The sequence below is a fragment of the Tamandua tetradactyla genome, chromosome 4 (assembly GCF_023851605.1).
Source record: "Tamandua tetradactyla isolate mTamTet1 chromosome 4, mTamTet1.pri, whole genome shotgun sequence".
Classification (NCBI taxonomy): domain Eukaryota; kingdom Metazoa; phylum Chordata; class Mammalia; order Pilosa; family Myrmecophagidae; genus Tamandua; species Tamandua tetradactyla.
The window spans coordinates 192,129,256-192,149,812 of record NC_135330.1 but is presented as its reverse complement, the minus strand read 5'-3'; the positions used below and the strand labels follow the sequence as shown (position 1 = coordinate 192,149,812).

Sequence of the window (20,557 nt, the reverse complement as noted above, 5' to 3'; positions counted from 1 at the left end):
AAAAATCACAGCTTGTGTCCTCAATCAGCTGGAAATGGACCCTCTCCTTTTAGTTAGGTGAAGTCCTCTGAATTGATCACCTCTCTTGTAGATGTGTGTGGCTTCTTGGCAGACAGTTCTCCATGGCTCTCTCATGTTTCCACACATCTGTGAGCAGAGGTGCTGATGACCTTTGTTCTGGATGTGTTTTCAAGCATGTGTGCATCCTTGAAAGGGTCTTGCAAGACAGTGTCTTCCTGTGACACAAGGCAGATGTGTTCCTGACGAGTGAAATACAATTAATATCATCTCCTGGCATTAAGGTTGGGCAGGCTTGCCAGCAGCCCCTTATAAGACTAGGGTTTTCTGAGCCACAGGGCTCCTTAGCTGTGGCAAAGACCCCTATGTGCCAACCACCCACTTGGGCTGCTCTATTTCACCCCATGAACTTGGGTGGCAAGGAGAATGATGAGCGCTTGGAAGTTCATGCTTCTTGCAGTGTCAACATCAAAGAGTCCATTGTCTCTGGTCCAAGAGTCTCCTGTCTTCTGCCAGCACCCATGACACTGTGGCAGACTAATCTGTTAGCTGGCCGCAGAGTGAAAAAATCTCAGACTCTTTACAGTTCTTGATACTTCTCTAGCCTCTAATTTTACTTTAAATATATATTCATTTTAGACAGTATACATTATACTGTACTGAATTTCAAGTAAATGTGTCTTGTCTCCTCAAGGGCAGGTGGGTTTTCATTCTCCAAAAATCTTGTAGCATACAGGGCCCATGGCAAGTGCCATGCAAATTCTTGCTGACAAGTCGCCCTCTGACGGTCTGCAGTTTGGGATGTGCTTCTCCCACCTCTATCACGCCCACCGCTGAGTGCTGACTCCATGGGCTGGCAGTGGTTCTTCCAGCTCATGGGGTCCTCCACATCTCACCTTAGACCATTTTCTCCATGACCCCTGTGCTGGTTGGAAAGGATGTATGTACACTAGAAAAGCCATGTTTCAATCCTAATCCCATTTTGTAAAGGCAGACATTTCTTCTAATCCCTATTCAGTAATGCATGTTTAAGACTATAATTAGATCATCTCCCTGGAGATGTGACTCAGTTAAGAGTGGTTGTTAAACTGGATTAGATGGATACGTGTCTCCACCCATTCGGGTGGGTCTGGATTAGTTTACTGGAATCCTATAAAAGGGGAAACATTTTGGAGAAAGCTGGAGATTCAGAGAGAGCAGAGAAGAATGACATAGCCATGAGAAGCAGAGAGTCCACCAGCCAGCGACTTTTGGAGAAGAAGAAGGAAGACGCCTCCCAGGGAGCTTCAAGAAACAGGAAGCCAGGAGAGAAAGCTAGCAGATGATGCTGTGTTCACCATGTGCCTTCTAACTTGAGAGAGAAACCCTGAACTTCATTGGCCTTCTTGAATCAAGGTGTCTTTCCCTGGATGCCTTACACTGGACATTTCTATAGACTTGCTTTAATTGGGACATTTTCTCGACCTTAGAACTGTAAACTTGCAACTCATTAAATTCCCCTTTTAAAAAATTGTTCTGTTTCTGGTATATTACATTCTGGCAGCTAGCAAACTAGAACACCCCCTCACTCAGTGAGTCAGAAAGTGCCAGGCAGGACAGCAAGAGGGGCCTGTTAATAAGAGCAGGCCCAAATGAACCAACTGGGAGCCCCGGGGCATGAGTCAATGAGACTAGTTCTCAAAGACGAAGTACTGGAGTGCAAACCTCAAAGCTGTACTTCAAACACAGGGCCAAACATCCAGAGCCCTGGAAGGCCACTCTGCTTGGGAAACAAAAGCCCGTTGCCCTGTGTATCAGGAATGGAGACCTGGAATCTAGGCCAAGTCTGGATAAATTCCAGGCTTATCCCTTGGCAAGGAAATCCAGGGCTGCAATGAAACAGAAATGAGCAAAAACAAAGAAATCACCAAGCTCATCTCTGAATCAGGATCCGGCAGCTTTTGGTTCTCCTTTTCATTGTATTTATACTCTGGGATACTAAAGATAGAAGCGGCAGCAATCTGCTTTTGTAGAAACAGAACTGCTGCCGAACAGAACACAGCCCAGCCCAAAGGGAGAGCCAGGCTGGGGAAGAACTGGGCCTTGAGTCTGGGGCCAGCAGTTCTTGGTGGGGTCGTAGCTCTGCCAGCTGTGAATGGGGGGGGGGGGGGCTGGCTTAGCTATTCCACAGGCCCTGTGTCCCCAGGTGGTTCCTAACCACAATACTGGGTTCATGGACCACTCGCAGGATAAGAGAAGCAGGGGCTGGAGAGCAGTGGAGAGCAGTGGGGAGGGTTGGGGGCCAAGGCTGCGTGGAAGGTGGAGGGGGCGGCTTCCCAGGCAGGGGGAAATTACCCCTCAGTGGATGTGGCCCCATTCCTGAAAATCCAGCCCTCAAAGGGGAATCTTTAGGGCCGTTTTCTCCGAACCATGGTATTATAAGAGCCAAACCTATGATGATGACTATGGATTTCAGACTTGCCAGCCCCTTAATCATACGAGCCAATTCCTCAAATAAATATCTTAATATGTGTATTATACATAACATGATGTACACCATAACATATGAAATACAGCATATAATGTAATATATACTGATATATATCAGAGAGCACAACATATAACAAATATATAGATAACTAAAACTATAAATACACATATATATAACCTACTGGTTCCGTTTCCCTGGAGAACCCTGACTCTGCGGTGTGCTGTATCATAGAGGCAACGACTCCAGGAGGCACGTGATCCTATCCTCGTTTTACAGACGAGGGGCGCAAGGTTTGGAGAAGGTAACTTGCCCCCAGCCCCAGCTGGGGAGCCGGGAGGCTGGGATCCGCTCACATCCCCGCCCGGGAGCCTGTGCTCTTGTCCACTTTACCGCCCTGGTTTGACACCAGCGGGTCCTGGGGCACGTCCGTCCGTCCGTCCCTCCCCCTCTCTCCCCTCCCTCTCCTTCCCCCTCATCACCCTAGAGGAGCCCGGAGCAGGGGAAGCCACCAGCCTGCCGGAGATGACCCCGCGGGAGCTGCCTGGGGCCTGTGGGCGCACGTGGCCACCTCTGCCGGGTGCCTGCCTCAAGCGGCGCCTCTGCCGCGCGCCAGCCAGGCCAGGCCAGCGACGCAGCAGCTCCGCCCCGGGAAGCTCCCCAGCGTGGGGACGCAGACCCCGAGAGGGCGCGCACACCCGCGCGTGGCCTCCTTCCCAGGGGCCCGGCGGGGCGCCCTTCCCCACGCCGGCCGGGGTGGGGGTGGGGTGGGGGTGCGGGTGGGGGTGGGGTGGCGCCGGCCGGGGTGGGGGTGGGGTGGGGTGGGGTGGGGGTGGGGCGGCGCCGGCCCGCCCTCCCCCGCAGGCAGAGGCCCGGGACGCGCCCTTGGCGGCCGGAGCAGGGCGCCTTCAGGGCCGCTGGCTCATCCCCCGGGGCGGGCAGGGAGGCGGCCGGAAGGAGCGGCAGCGTGGGCCGTGGGTGACGACGGCACGGACAGGCGAGGACCGGGTTCTCTCCCGTCAAGGCCGGGCGGGCGTGCAGACGCCCGGAGACGCCGCGTCCCCTCGGCGGGGGTCACACGCCCGGGGGCGCCGCCCTCGCCTCGGAAGGGACCCCGGCCTCGCAAGGCCAGCGCGGCTCCGAGGTCAGAGGCTGAGGACGCCGATAAGCCCACGCGGGTGGTCCCGGAAGGGCTGGGGTCAGAGGCCCCAACGGGCAGACGGTTAGCAGCAGGACTCAGAGTCCTCGTGGGCACCTCAGGCTGGCCCAGTGGTGCAAGGCCGAATTGCAGCTGCCGCTAAATTTCATTTTTAATTCACTTTATAGTCACCCTAAAAGGGGCCAGAGGCTGAACGGAGAAGAACCTGTCCCATATGAAGGATCCGAATTTATAACTCCGAAGTCCACCCACCTGGCAAGCTCAGCCTGTATTCTGCTCCCAACTTTTATCAGAAAATGCTGCAGTGAGAGCACATGTGCTTTGGATTTAGTTTTAAATCCCGGTTGTGCAAATTGCTGTCTGTGCCAGTGGAAAAGTACTGCTTTTATTTCCCATTCCCCACAGGGTCGTGGGAGGATTAAATGAAATGTAAACGCCTGGTCTCACTTGGTATAGACCAATGGCCACTGTATTTAAACAGAGGAAATTCCTGCAGTTTCCTAGCCTCGTAAATGTCAGCACCTACAGGAGGGTTCTGAACTCCTGATAGGGGGTCCTGAGAGCCCCTGGGAAATACTTTCTGCCTCGAAGAAAGATTTGCTCACGTTGTGTAAGTTGGTAATATATATACTTGTTGTATGTATATTAAGATACCCAGCAGCATAGCCGTTAGGGAAATGCAGATTAAAACCATAGTGAGGTATCAGTACACCTTTATCAGAGTGGTTAAAATAAAAATAGTGACACCAAACGCTGCAAGGTTGTGGAGAAGTGGCTCACTCCTGCACTGCCGACAGGAACAGGAAATGCACTGCCATGCTGGACAACAGCTTGGCGGTTCATTTGAAAATGAAAAATGGACTTACCACTTGACCCAGAAATTGCATTCTTGGGCCTTTATTCCAGAGAACTGGAAATTTAAGGAATAAAACCCTGCAGTTGGCTGTTCACAGCTGCTTTATTTGTAATAGGCCCAATCTGGAAGCAACCCAGCTGTCCTTCCAGGTTGGCAACCCTGGTGCACCCACACCAGGGAATATGGCACAGCAACGAAAAGGAACGAGCTGCTGATATGTGCACCAGGCTGGATGGAGCAGCAGGGAATTATGCAGAGGGAAAGGGCCAGTCCCAAAAGGTTACATATACTATATGGTTCCATTTATAGAGCATTCCTGAAATGACAGAATTATAGAGGAGAACAGACTGTGGCTGCCAGGGGTAAGGGATGGTGGGGTGGGGGTGAGGGTGGCTATAAAGGGGTTCCACGGGGAACCTGGGGTGGTGGCATGATCCTGTATCTTGATTGCAGTGGTGAGACATGAGCTGTATATGTGGCTAAATTGCATAGAACCACACATGCATACACACATACACACAAGCACACACAATGCACACACACACGAGTGCACACATAACTGGCCCCCATCGAGGGCTGCCATGCAATTCCCAGATCTAGCCGTGATTCTCTGGTCTTTGCTCTGCTCTCTCCTTGCTCTGCGGGATGATTGGTGAAGGATGATTTGGTTTGATCTAGCGAGGAGAGTCTTGAGGCATTTTCATAAGGGGATGAGGGAGGGTGACTGCCATCATGGGTACATGGTGGAATCCACACTCTAAATAAAGCTGAAAATAAGTCACGTACCTACCTGCCATTCCCACCCCTGCTCCCAGGGCAGACATGACCAATCAATCCTGGGCTCTACTTGCCGAGCCCGGGTTCGGCCTTGAGACCCCCCTCAACAGAGCCCCAAGTGGCCACCACTACCACCAGAGCAGCCCCTCGAGAGGGAAGTCACCCACCTCCCCAGCTGATGGTGTGCCACACTTTAATACTTCGAAAAATAGGTGTGAGAGCGTGCATGGGCTGGCTGTTGTGTGGGCAGTTAATGCCACAATCACAAGACAAAACACGCACTTCTCTCTCCAGCCTTTTAAGTAGAATGCCTCTTCATGATCACACTGTTGATGTGTCATCATTGTCCCCAGACCACCGCTGGGCACCGCTGGGCCAAATACCACCCATGGCAAGTGACATTAAGTTTATCCTTGGTAGAGTGTGGGGGCAATTGTAAGAAGTGGTACAAGATGAGGCTCTCTGGAACACCTTTTGTTCCAGATTGTGATCCAGTACTTGTAACAACAACAACAGCCACAGCAAAATGGCAGTAACTTACGGGCCGATGAATAAATGGGGAAGTTATTTATCTTGTGGTCCCTGGTACACTTTCTGACCATATCAGGCTTGGGGGATCAATAACATCAAAAAGCTCAAAGTATTAATCACAGATATTGCACACAATTCTGGAAAAAGAAGCCAAATTACCCCAGACTAGTATTTACGGAAAGTTGCCAACCCTGCTAAAAGTTTTTAAAAGATAATCATAAGGTCAGAAAATTTCTAATAGCTCACAAACTGTGCATTAGCTTAACTTGCATTCCCTAACATTTCTGTTTTCCCTCTTAGCTATGTTTCCTCCTTCATCTCAAGATGAAGGGACCGCGTGGCCTTACATAAGCATGAAGGCAGAGAAACCCCCATTGCTCTATGTGTGTGTAAGAGTGTCTCCCACCCAGAAGGGGCTGGGTGGTGTCTGGAATCTAACCTCCTTCCGTTCATAGCTCCTGAAGACATCACTGCTCTCCCAACATAGTCCCGTTTCCCAGTGAAGGAAAGAAGGAGCCCTCCTTCCCCTCCCCCACCGCGCACACAAGGCTTCGGGAAAGAAGCATCCTCACGGCTGTCTTCTCTGGACACCCAGAGGGAGGAAGCAGGTGGAGGAGCATCAGCCCTGCCTCCATCCGGTTCTCTTCTCTGGGAAAATGTGACCCACCCGGAACGGATGAGTTTCACTCACAGCCTGGACAAGTTCCCAGGAGACGGAGCTAAGCTTGAGGATGTGGTATGGAAGTGAAAGGCCCAATCCGCTGGGGAAAGGCTGGGGGTTTCGTGAACACACCAGGAACCTGAGGGACAAGGACACCCCTCTGGCACTGCCCAGACTGGAAGGAAACAGGCCTCATGGAGAAGCCACAGACCACACTCACCCCCTCCCTGGCAGCAGCTGGGCCCCCCACACTTCCCAAAGAGCAGATGAGGTCAGCTGGCCACCATCCAGGTGGGCCACCATGCAACGTGGGACATCTGCTAGGGGAAGTGTGTGCTGGGCACTGTCTTGGTTTGTCCGAGCTGCTATGACAGGTACCACGCAGTGGATGGCTTACCAACAGCAACTTATCGGCTGATGGTTTTGGAGAAGTCCAAAAATCAAGCTGTTGGCAAGCTGTCCTTTTCCCCAAAGTATTTGGTATTCTGGTGCTGGCTTGCCACGGTCCTTGGGGCTCCTTGGCTCCCCTCTTGGCCTCTGTCACATGATGATGCCCTTGGTTTCCTCCTGTGTTTCTCTGACTTCTGGCTTTTTATATGGCCTCTGGTTATATGGATTAATGCCCAGCCTGACTCAGATTGGCCAAACTACATAGGATCTTAGAAGATCCTGTTCGCAAATGAGTCCACACCTTAATTGATAATACATCTTCAAAGGGCCCTATTTACAAACGAGGCACATGGATTAAGATTAAGGGCAGGTCTTTAGTTGGGGAATGATTTAATCCATGGTGACCTCTGAGACTGTTGGCCTCATGTTTTCTAACCCACGCATGGCTGTCTTAAGCTCAGGCACCAATTTTTGATGGACTCATTTGTTTATCCATTCATTCAACAAATATTTATTGAACATCTACCACATGCTAGGTACTAGAGCTTCCCCAACAAGTAAGAAAGACACAGTGCCACCCTCACAGAGCTCAGGGGTCTGCTCGGTTGCAGTCAGGGTGGCAGAACTGGTTTTGGTTGACACATGTCATAAAAATGTACTTGATGTAGAAAAAGCCACCTGGGGCTGCTTTCCTCAAAAGAAGGCTATGGACCCGGCGGGTTTAGGCTTCTGAGCATCTGGGCTTCACGCCGGGCAGGAGGGTCCCTGTTCTTCCCGCCGTCCACTCCAGGAACCCCGTGTGTAGAGATGAAGCAGGTGGGCTTCAGGATTGGAAGCCCTGATTCAGAGGCCAGCTCCAACCCTTTCTGTCAGCATTGTCATGAATGTGTCCCTTGAGCTCTCTAAGCTTCAATTTCCCTGTCTGAAAACGGGGGTGAAAATGACACCTGCTCAGTGTTGAGGGCTAGTGAATTAATAACAGCATACCTGGTAGCCAGCATCCTATGGACACTAACTGTTGTGCCTGTGCTGGGGCATTCTTCTGTAAAGTGACACAGGGCTCGGCAGGTCCTTCTGTCGTTTCTTACAGGCTACGTGATGTCACCGTGTGACCCCAAGGTCCTTATACTGCAATAGGGAATGCATTGAGAAAGCAGGACGTTCAGACAGCAGGAGGAAGCACTGAGCCAGGGCGCAGATGTTTATATCCCAGAAGAGCTGTTTCTTTGCAAGATTATGGGGAGCATGCGGGCTCCGGGCAAGGCCGAGATGGGTGGCAGCTCGTCTGCCTCGCTGGCTGAGCTGTGGTGTGTGCAGTCCTGCCTTTTGTCTGCGATTTTGTCATCCTCCACGTGGCAGCTCTGCCAGTGTCCTTTGGTCTCGATCTTGAACTTTCCAGGGCTTCCATGCCCAGTGGGCCCCTCACATTCCCTACCCGGGCTTCTCTGTGCCCAGGGCCCCCTGTGGTCCTCGCAACCTTGGTGCCAGGCCCACCCCACCGGCGGGCTCCTCTGCAGAAGGAAACTGCCATGGGGGGCGAGCACCACGGCAAAGCCGGGGCACAGAAGAAGGGCTGTGTCCCTGGGGAGCTCCCCCGCCGTGCTGTTTCCAGAACTAGAGATAACTAGGGCACCGCGTGTGTCCGGTTCCTGCACCGTCAGATCAAGTCTTGGAAGCTGGCAGATGATGGTGTGATTTTGAGATCCGAGATTGGGCTGAAGAAGCAGGTAAAGCATCGCCCCCAGGTTCGGTTCCAGGGAACCTCCACTGTCAGGCTTGCGCCCTGCTGGGACCCGAGGCAACTCCATGAGGGTGGGGTGAGGTGGGGGCCTGGGGGCCTGCCCGGCCTTTCCCAGGGAGCACATGGGCACTGCAGGCTGCTCCACAAAGTGCCAGGCACAGATCCCTTGGCCTCTGGGATGAATTAGAGCTGATTTCAGCCATGCCTTTGTAAGGGAAAAATTCTGCAATGCAATTCTGACACTGCCTGGAGTCAGGCCAAGATCACGGGTTAAGGGCACTGTTCCCACAGATTGCCCTCACTTCAGACACCAGTCCCAAGCGAGGGGGTCCCCAGGGCTAACGTCACTTCTGACCAACGGGGTACAAATTTGGGGGTTCCCACCACCTTCTCAGTTTGGTAATTCATTAGAACAACTCGCAGAACTCAGGACAAGACTATTCTTATTATTATATTTTCTTACAGTACAAGGACAGGAATAAGAAGGAGCTGAAAGAAGAGAGGCATGGGGAGAGATGCATCTGGAAGGGCCTCATACCTGAGCCTCCAGATCCTCTCCATGACGTGTCACCTGCCCATCCCACAGATGTGATTATCCATCAGGGCGGCTCAGCCAGTGCCGGGTTCAATTGTCACTACAAATAACAAAGACACTCCTTGTGGTAGGCTAAATTATGTGCCACCCCCCACCCTGCAGCATGTGGTTTTGGCCTTGGTCTGCATTCCCATGGGGCTGAGGCCACTGTAAGTGGGACTTTATGATGGTCAGGTTCACGTGTCAACTTGGCCAGGTGGTGGTACCCCATGGGCTGGTCAAGCAAGCACTGGCTTCTCAGATGCTGTGAGGACATTTCATGGACTTAAATCATGAGCACATTGGTTGCGTCCACAACTGGTTACATCTGCAGCGGCTAATGGGAGTGTCTTCTGCAGTGAGTGATGCTTAATCTAATCACCTGAAGGCTTTTTATTTTTTTACATGGGCAGGCACCGGGAATCAAACCTGGGTCTTCAGCATGGCAGGCGAGAACTCTGCCTGCTGAGCCACCAAGACCTGTCCAATTCCACTGTGGCCCACCCCACCAGAAGGCTTGTAAGGAGAAGTCAGCCTATCCTGGGGAATTCATTTAGGACTTTGATCAGAGCTGCCAGCTCACAGCCTGCCCTACAGACTTTGAACTCTTGCATCCCCTTGGTTGCGTGAGATACCTTTATAAACCTCATATTTACAGATCTCCTGTTAGTGCTGTTTCTCTAAAGAGCCCTAAGTAACACAGGCCTCTTAAAAATGTCATTTTAGAGTCTGGCCCACGTGAGGGAGGCTGGGCCTAGGAAGCTGTCTGTGGAGCCGTTTGTAAGCAGGAGAAACTCAGATATGGTCCAAGAAAGCTATGGGGAGGGACAGGAGCTGGAGGTCCGTGGGAACCAAAGAGAAGGAGAAGACATCATCGTGTGATGGGGGCACACCAAGGCCTGCCGGCCAGCAGGAACTGACCCCGAAGGAAGGCAGCCTTCCAGCCCCCGAAACTGAGACCCAATACTTCCCGCTGTTCATGCCAGCCCGTGGCCTGGTATTAGCCACTGCAGTCTGGCAAAACCGAGACACTCTTACTGCAGGGAATCATAGAGGTTATCCCCAAGAGCCAAATAGATGCCAGACCTCTTTAGGAGGCCACATTCCGTACTACACAGATTGCCAGGCGGGAAGGAGACCTGGCCACGGACCTGACTTCAGGAGCGCCAACGTCGCCACCCCCAGGGGGCTGCAGTGAAGGCCTCCTCCCGGGGACCCTGCCCTGTCCCCCAAGGAGCGCCGCAGTCCTCGTGAGCTTCTCCCCTTCTTACCGGGCCAAGCAGGCTCTGGATGCTGTCACACAGGCCTGACCGAGCCACAGCTGGGTTTGGGTCACTTCGGGGCTGGTTGAAAGGAAGCCACCCAAGTACATGACATTCCATACGCATTTGCTGGGAGGCCCCTTACAGTTTTCTTCTGCACAGTGCCAGGAAGGGAACTTGGCCCAGTAAATGAAAAAGCCTTTATTGTCCTTTGATGTCCTCCCCATGTTTAGTGAACTTGCTTAGACCCCACGTCCAGGACTCTGAGGACAACCCCAGGCCACTGACATGACACGGTTTCTTTCTGATGCACTGAATCAGGACCCAGAACTGGAGAGCAGCTTTGAGCATGTCTTCAGCTGAGCGCTTCCCCGCCTTACCCACTCTCCCACCTAACTGGGGAGCTTCGTCTGTGTATTTTCATGCATCTCCAGTAATGAAACAGGACCCATTCCCTTTTGGTATTCTGAAGGTCGCCTTGGGCTGGTTTAGGAGAAGGCAGCCCCCAGGTAGTAAATAAAGTCTTTCATCAAAGATAATGAATAATGAATGCTATTCAGTGCTAAATGATGGCAATTTGTCACCTGTCAGATTAAACAGGCAGAGAAAAGAGGGGTTTAAAAATAGCTACAGCTTGCAGTGTGTGTTGGTGGCAGCTGGGAGCCCAAGTGCCCTTAGCTGGCTGGGAGTTTCCAGCAATGAGGGGACAGCCTGGGGCTCCCTCCCGAGGAAACCCCCAGCTCCTTGTCTGGGAGTCAGAATTGAAGTGCCAGGGGGGTATCTCCTCAGAGACGATGACCTTGGGACAAGGTCAGCTGCCTTGTCTTTGGAATCTCAGTTTACAGAGGAGCTCAAGTCCCCCCCAGTTGAAGGAACACAGAGGGGCTTTGTCCCCTGCACAGCACTGGGGCATCTCTGTGAGCTCACGCAGACTCCATCTATCACCTGCAGGGGCTGCACGGGGATGTCGGAAGGCAGCATAAAACCGACACTGCTAAACTGTGTTTGAGCCCAGTTTAGTGATCTGGAAAAGAGCAAAAGTTAAGAAACCCCCCACCCTTTGTGTTCTGGAAAATGGCTTAGTGCAAAGAAGCCCCCTTCCCCGTGAGACATAGATAAGACTCAGGGGTGTCCCCTGGCTTACCTACGACAAGGCCAGTTGCAAACCTTCCAAACTCCCGTTCTTTGCTTCGTGTATCATTAGCTGAACTGCTGGTCCCCACTGATCAATTGAAGCAAAATACCTGATGCCCAAACTGTGCTGAAACTTCTCTGCTTCCTCCAGACCCTTGAGCTTTTCAGGGCTCCTCCCAGAAAAAAGGCTGCTTTGGTGTGAAATATTCTCAGATCCGCTGCCTGATCACGTCACCTTTCAGCTCACCTCCCTACACCAGGTTCTTTCCTCTCTATCAAGGAAAATCCCTTTGTGCCTAACTCTTGAGACACTTGTGAACTTTAGGGTCGGAGTGCTCTCCCCATTGCAATCCCCCTTTAAAATCCTCCTTCGGAATAGAGTCTCTCCTTACCAGGTGGGGATTTGTTTTTAATTTGACAACATAAGGAGTGCAGACTGTGGAGTCAGATAAGCTGGAATTGAGTCTAGATGGCACCAATTACTCCCTCGAGGGGGCAGGTAAGTAGCCTCTCCAAGCCTCTCTTCCCTTTTATGTATTTTGAGGGCAGGAATGCTTCCCCCATAGGGGTTTAATGGAATAGTCTAGGAAAATCACCTACTTGAGGATCACAATAAATACAAGCCCTTCCCCTTCTCCCTTGACCGCTCCGGCTGCAGCCCGTGCCACCCTTTTCTCTGCCTGTGTCCCCATAGCCCCCACCTCTGTCGGAACTGACGTGCTGTGATCCTTTCCATCCTCACCCACCTCCCCTGCCTGGAAAGCCTGAGAAGCCTTGCTGTCTTCTTCCTAAGAGTCAAAGAACATGGACTCCAGCACTTCACTAATTCTCCACCTGGAACCTCTCTGCTAAACTCTCCCACTGGGGTCCTGGTAGGTGTTGGGGGAAGAGCTGGTAGGACCACATGGTTAAGGGCAGAAGGACCAAAGTCTCCTGTGCCCCTCGATGGCCAAGCCTGGGTGAGATGTTCCCTTTACAAGAATTCCAACATGTTTGCTTGTGCGAGGGAAGAGTGCGAGGAAGGGAGACATCTGTGATTGTGGGAGCCCATATGGCATGTCCGTGGCACAAATCAACACCTCCTGATGGGGTTAGCCATGGTGGCTTCTGCAAATTAAACCAAATTTGCACCTTTCATAGATCCGAGGCTTGTTTCATCAAGGTGCAGGGAAGAGCAGATGATCTCTGCCTCTGCTATGTACCAGCCACGCTCCCCCACCCCACCCCCACACCTGTGCTCCCCCAAACTCAGGACTCAGAGTCCTTGTGCTTATGACCCCAATTGGATTCTCAGCCTCACCCCAGCAGGCTTCTCATTTATGTCCAGGGCCGATGGCTTTCCAGAGAAAGCAATTTTCTCCCTGGAGCCCCAAACATTGACCTGTAACAGATTCACAACCACAGCGGACAGCCAGGGTGTGTTTAGATGGTCAGGCCTGTCCAGGGTCAATTGGATGTCTGTAGCAATTCGCACAGAACCAGGCACAGATGGAAACCAAAACGCAAAAACAAAACCTGTTAAAGATGATTAAAAAGTTGGAGATGTTCAAAACATCTTTCTAAGTTTTTGAAGAAAATCAAAGACACAGAATCTGCTTATTTTATCCAGTGACACCTTTATGTTTTCTCAGTGCTGCAACCTGAATTTAAATAAAAGAAAGTTATAGATTTGAGCCCTGTGTCCCCTCCCTTTATGTAATTGGTGACAGATAATAAATAGGTGCATTAAATGCATCTCTTGGGGCTGGGATGCTGATATTAACATTGTTAAAATGGCAATACTTCCCCAAATTCATCCACAGATTCAAAATCCCAGCCCCCCCCCCCCCTTTTTTTAAGAAATTGATGAGCTGGTCTTAAAATTTATGAACAAATGCAGGGGGCCCTGAACAGCCAAAAAATCTAGAAAGGAAGACCAAAGTTGGCAGACTCACACTTCCTGATTTGAAAACTTACTCCAAAGCTATAGCAATCAAAAATGCCGCTGGCATAAGGACAGACCTATTTATGGACTGATCTTGGGAGTCCAGAGGTAAATCCTTAGATTTATTGTCAATTGATTTTTGAAAAAGATGCTGTTCAGTGGGGGAAAGAATTGTCTCCTCAACAAATGGTGCCAGGACAATTGTATATCCATGTGCAGGAGAGCACAGGTGCCCCCTTCCTCACACCATCCACAAAAGTGAACTCACAGTGATCACAGAACTAAATGTAAGAGCTAAAACAGTAAAACTCTTAGGAGAGAACACACAAGCGTAAATCTTCATGACCTTGAGTTTGGTGAGATAGGACTCCAGAAACCCTGGTGACAAAAGAAAAGATAGATAAATGGAACCTCCTTGAAACTTTTGCATTTCAAATTATACCATCAAGAAAGTGAAAATCTATAGAATGGGAGAAAATATTTGCAATTATTTATTAGATAAGGTATTTTTCTCTGGAATGAATAAAGAACTCTTATACCTCAATGACAAGAAGACAAATAATCCACTTAAAAATGGGCAAGGATTCTGAGCAACCATTTTCTAAAAAGAAGGTAACTAAAGGCCCAATTAGTCACTGGGGAAACACAATGAAAAACCACAGTGAGATACCACTTCACAACCACAGGAATGTCTATACTCAGAAAGACAGACAATAACAAATGTTGGGGCAGATGTGGATAAATTAGAACCCTCATGTATCACTGGTGGGAATGTAAAATAGTGCAGCTACTTTGCAAAACAGTTGGCAATGCATCACAATGTTAAACCGGAGTTACCAGATGACCCAGCAATTCCACTCTAGGTGTCTATGGAGAGAAATGATATATATATACGTCCTCCTAAAAACTTGCTCATGAATGTTCATAACAGTGTTATATAACAACCAAAAAAAGTGGAGACAACCAAATGTCCATCAACTGATGAATGGATAAACAAGACGTTGTCCAGCCATACAATGGGATGCCATTAGGCAGGAATAAATGACATGAGGTATTGATACGTGCTACAATGTGTTTAGATCATAAAAACATGGTGCTGATAGGGCAGGCACAGAAGACCACATGTGATATGATCCTATATAGGTGAAATGTCCAGAATAAGCAAACCTATAGTGACGGAGAGCAGATTAGTCATTGCTTAGACCTGGGGGATTTGGGGCGAAGTGGGGGTGGCTGTTCATGGGTGCAGGGTTTCTTTTTCAGGTGATGGAAATGTTCTAAAATTAAATTGTGGTGACAGCTGCTGTAAATAAACTAAAAACCACTGAATTGTGCTGTTGAAATGGGTGAATTTCCTGATAGATAAACGATCTCAATCCATCCTTTTAAAACAAACCTGGGCACCTGCCCCGCGCTGCGTGACTGTGGGACACGCACTGAGGCTGCACAGGCCTACTGGGGTCACGGAGGCCGCGCGGCTCTTCAGCCAGTAGAGTGGTGGACTCCGGCACAGACTTTTAATTACTAAAAAGTAATGTTTTTGAAACCCACGGCTCCAGCAGGAGACACTACCATGGCTGTGTGGAAGGAAAGCTGGACCCGCTGTCACGAGGAGAGGCCGTTCCATGAACAAGAAGCAGAGAGGAGACCAAGCCCTCGGGTGCCCTCCCCTCTCCTCCCGTCCCCTCCCCTCCCCCATGTCCCCCTCAGTAGAGCTCACCCCTCTACACCTTCGCTTTCCATACAGACCAGAAACAGGAACATTAAAAATAGGTACATAGAGGGTGGGCCACGGTGGCTCAGCAGACAGAGTTCTCACCGGCCATGCCGGAGACCCAGGTTTGATTCCCGGTGCCTGCCGATGCAAAAATAAAATAAAATAAAATAAGTACATAGAGACTGTGTGATTGTGAAAACTTGTGTCTGATGTGCCTTTTATCTACCTTATCAACAGAGGAGTAAAGCATATGGATTAAAAATAAATAAATAATAGGGGGAAAAATGTTAAAATAAATTTAGTAGATTGAAATGCCAGTGATCAGTGAAAGGAAGGGGTAAGGGGTATGGTATGTATGAATTTTTTTCTGTTTTCTTTTTCTGAATTGATGCAAATGTTTTAAGAAATGATCATGGTGATGAATATACAACTATGTGATGATACTGTGAGTTATTGATTATATGACAAGAATGGAATGATCATATGGTAAGAATGTTTGTGTTTGTATATTGTTATATTGAATAAAAAATAAATTACTTAATTAAAAAAATATGTACATAGAGTCCTTTCTTTGTAAAAGCCCCTGGGTGTGACATGCTTGCTCACTAACCTTTTATTAATCAGTGCATGCTGTAGCTCCTCAGTTCTGGGACCTGTCCCTGGGAAGGGAACACAGTGCATGCCTCCAGGGACGTTACCCGTCCTCCAGACACTGCACAGGGCACCAGAGGGTTAATTAACTGTAGTTGTCACACGGGCCATGAAGGATCAGATGAGGCTACAGGTCCTTGGTCTGGGGTATCAGGAAAGGCTTCTCAAGGAGGGAGTGGGAGAGCAGCAGAGAGTGCATGCATGCCACACATGAATTCTCACCTGGTACACGTGATCATGCCCCTGCTCTGGAGAAGCCATCGTTTTACCAGGAGTGATGGCCTGAAGGAATGTATGTGGACCAGCAAGAAGACTTCCACATTCTAACTACTAGGCCTTGGTAGCGACAGAGATGGCACAGACCCTTTACAGGCATGGATTTTGCTTCCTCTTCCTCCATGTTCCCAGAGGCCATATCCAAGAATTGCTCCTCCAAGAGCCGTTTTCAGGAGAGCATCTGGGCTGGATCTATAGAAAATGTCAAAAGGTGGGAGGTGTGGGTGAGCTGCAAACAAAGAAAGCATCATCAAGTCCAAAGCCTGAGCAGTTAAGAAGGATGGCCAATAACCAACAAAGCATCCAATTGTACAGATGAAGGGAGACTCAGAGACAGAAGACCTTGAAAGGGAAAGTTTACTTGCAAAGAGTACTAGGGAGACAGCTCTTTGAAAGATCACTCCTCAAATAGAGAACCTAACAAGTATTTAATCGAGTAGACAGCAAAATTAGCAAGGTTCCCAAGTTTACGTTAGTGGATTAATGGCAGCAGTAGACAATTCCTCACGTGATTATAGACATAAAGGCCAAGACATATTCTTGGATATCAATGAGGCAAAAAAAAAAAAAAAAAAAAAAAAAAATCCCAGGCATATAATTGCTTTTGTGTGGAAGTCCAGGTTTATAGGAGATATTCAATCTTTTAAAAATTTGGACACCCAAACCAGCCAGAGTGACACTGTTATTTTTGGTTTCTCTCAGAGTGCTTTATTATTTTCCTGATTGTTGTGTGTGACGTGCTTGGTCGTATTGTAAATAAGGTGACTCGGGTTGGCTTCCTGGTTCCCTCCTTGTGGTTAACTACCTGACCCTAAGGTGTGGACTTGCCTGCAGAGCTGGCTGTTTTATTTTTGGTGTAGGTTGCAGTTATTATTAATTGGTTATTTTGTGTTATTTGACTGTTTATTTAGATAGATGTAAACAAAGCTATCGTTCAATATAGAAAGTCCGTTTAATGGTTATAAAAAATACAGCCACATGATATCGTGGCTCAAAAGTACATTCAGTTAGAGGATTTGGTACATGGACATGGGTGTGGAGGAGAATGGAATTCTCTCTGGAGATATAATTTATGATCAAGTTATAAGGATGACTAAAGTTTTACCTTGAGATAGTGAAGGCGTGAACAATGCTCCAAGGTCTTTATTTCCGCTCAGAAATTTTATAATGAATGTTGCTAAATAACGAAGGTAATAAAACCTTGAGACCAGAACAAGAGAACAAAACAAAATTAAGGCATTCAGATGATTCCAAGACACAGCCAGAGGGGAGAATGGCTGTCATGGAGTGAAATCAGAAAATGCTCCAATACGGACTTGCAGTCTTGGGAGAGTGGGATTTTTTCTTTTTTTTTAATTGCTTTTATTTTCTCAGTGAAAAAGAAGTAAAGTCATTAAATGAAAGTAAGGGGAGAAAGTGTTGAAAGTTTAAGGCGACAGGAATAAATGCAAAATGGACAACTAGAAAGTAGAAGAATGACTGGACTCAAAGCCTAAAAGTATTAATGAGTACATTTGAAATTTGCAAAATGATTTAAAGTGAGAGAATGTTTGTGGTGGCCCTTTGCGCACGTTGTGGTGCTGATGAATATAATCAATATAGACATATATTGCCTATTATATGTTGGTCGCCATGCAAACTTTTATAACACAATCTCTATATGGTACCATTATTGACTATAAAAATGCAGCAAGTTAATATGTAATAAGAAAGATTCATTTTGAAAAATCAGAAGTTCAAAAGGATAATAAAACAAACACCAATGTAGCCACCATCCAAAATGAACAAATATTATTACATTTGTCACACTTCTGTCAGATTTTGTTTTAAAGTGCTGTAGATCAAGCTCAAAATCCTTTTGTTCCCTTCCATATTTTCATCCCCTCTTCCTTCCCAGAAACAACCATGAATTTAATATTTGTCCAGCCCATGTTTTTGTGAACTTACTGTGTGTATATATATATATATATCTGTACATGTGATATAACGTATGCTACATAATGTGTCTGAAAATATAAGATGTGTGAATATATACCATCCTTATAGAGCTTACTATTATATATGAATCCATAGAACTGTGTATTATTGTTTTATGTGTTTTTACAACGTGAATGAGAGTATAATACCACTGCAACAGTTCGCAACCTATCTGTGCTGGTTTGAAAGGAAGTATGCCCCCTAAGAAAAGCCATGTTTTAATATAAATCCCATTTTATAAAGGTAGAATAATCTCTATTCAATACGTATGTTTGCAACTGTAATCAGATCATCTCCCTGGATGATGTGATTTAGTCAAGAGTGGTTGTTAAACTGGATTAAGGGACGACATGTCTCCACCCATTTAGGTGGGTCTTGATTGGTTTATTGGAGTCCTGTAAAAGAGGAAACATTTTGGAGAATGAGAGATTCAGAGAGGGCAGAGGAGAACGACATAGCCACGAGAAGCAGAGTTCACCAGCCAGTGACCTCAGGAGATGAAGAAGGAAAATGCCTCCTGGGGAGCTTCATGAAACAGGAAGCCAGGAGAAGAAACGAGCAGATGACTCCGTGTTCGCCATGTGCACTTCCAGATGAGAGAGAAGCCCTGACTGTGTTTGTCATGTGCCTTCTCACTTGAGAGAGAAACGTTGAACGTCGTTGGCCTTCTTGAGCCAAGGTATCTTTCCCTGGATGCCTTTGATTGGACATTTCTATAGGCTTGTTTTAATTGGAACATTTTCTCGGCCTTAGAACTGTAAACTACCAACTCATTAAATTCCCCCTTTTAAAAGCCATTCCATTTCTGGTATATTGCATTCCAGCAGCTAGCAAACTAGAACATTGTCTATCTCTACCCACAGATCTAGTTTTTATTTTCATTTTAACTACTATACCACATTCCACAATATGACCACTCCATAATTGATATCTCCACTCTGCAAATAGACAATTTAAGTTGTTTCCTGTTTTTCTCTGGTAAGAGTTTCTCTAGAATTTTATCTACAAGAGGAATTGCAGCTCATGGAGCACCTTTTCTATGTTACCAAATTGCTCTTCAAACTGGTGATACCAGCTCATGGTCCCACTAGCAGTATGTGTTCCGTATAACCACATTCTCACTAATTGTTCTTATTAGATTTGTGTGGCACATCTTTTATCATTCCTTTCTTTACCAACTTTGTGGCATTGTTGAAAATGTGCTATTTTGAAGGCGTATTTGACCAGGTTTTACTATTTTATCCACTATGATAGTCCAAATCTTTTAATAAATTATTTTAATGTATTTACATTTATTATAATTACAAAATATTTTAAATTGTTTCCATCACATAATTCTCCTGTCTGTGTTATACTCTCCTATATCTTTACTTTTTTTTCTTATTCTCTGTTGCATTGACAGGATTTTTTGTTTGCTCCTCCCTTTCTCTAAAGTCTGAAGGTTTGAAAACTATATATTTCTATTATTTTTAAAGCTCACTCAGAGTGCTAACATAGAAACTTAACTATTCTTTTAAAGTTAACAAAGTTCCAATTATTTGCTATTTCTCTTCTCCAGAGCAAGACAAAGCTATTTGCATATTTTAATACCTTATGAATCATTCTCCACTCTCCTTATTATACTGTGGAGGTTAGTTTTATTTTTAACAGTCAGTATTTAGGTTTTCTGACATGTTCCTCAACTTCTGTACTCATCAGTGATTCCTACATCCCATCCCTCTCAAATAATTTTCTGATCATTGAAGTGTATCCTTTAATGGTGTTTTCAGTGAGGGTCTCACTCTTGTAGTTTTTATGTTTTTCTTTCTATTGGCTTAAGATTTTAGTCTTCACTTTTCTTAACTGTCTCCCCTTTTATTAAAAAACAAACCAACCAACCATCAGCCTCACTGGTGTTAGGAAAATTCACAATCTGATCCCAACCTCCTGAAGTGGAATCTCCAGGGAGGGGACCAGGAAGTGATGTTTTAAAAAGCTCTCCACGCAATTCTAATTTCATGCCTGTTTGAGTCTGAGAATCGCTGATTCAGGCAACAGCCTTCCCAGAAGGCAGAGCAGAAGGGGAAGACTGAGACTCGGACTGCCTGTGTCAAGACCCCACTCTGCCTCCAACCTGCAATGACACCTCTCTGACTCCAATTTATTCAACTTTAAAAGGTAGATGATAATAGTCCCTACTTCATAGGATAGTAATAAGGATTGAATTAGTAACACTAACAGCCTGGCTCATAGTAATTGCTTACTAAATACTCTCTGTATTAGATGGAAAAAACTTTCCCAGAAGGCCCCCAGAAGACTCCCCTCCCATCTCAACTGCTTGTGTCCATCCCTCAACAAGTCCTTAGTAAAGCTTAGCCGATCCCAATTTGATTAGAACACCCAGGCAAGAGAGGGAGGGGCACCAGAACAAAATTGGAGCTTGGGAGAAGGAGCAAAAAGCTC

General features: G+C 47.4%; 1 long non-coding RNA gene across 2 annotated transcripts; it reads left to right on the top strand.

The window, feature by feature from the left end:
* Positions 1 to 3,635: 3,635 nt before the first annotated feature.
* Positions 3,636 to 11,268, top strand: LOC143681669 (uncharacterized). Of its 2 annotated transcripts, XR_013174772.1 has the most exons (4): positions 3,636 to 4,254; positions 6,264 to 6,544; positions 7,950 to 8,586; positions 9,066 to 11,268. It is a non-coding gene; the product is annotated as an uncharacterized LOC143681669 (long non-coding RNA). The 2 variants fall into 2 exon arrangements; XR_013174771.1 differs by having other exon boundaries at positions 6,264 to 8,586.
* Positions 11,269 to 20,557: the final 9,289 nt, after the last annotated feature.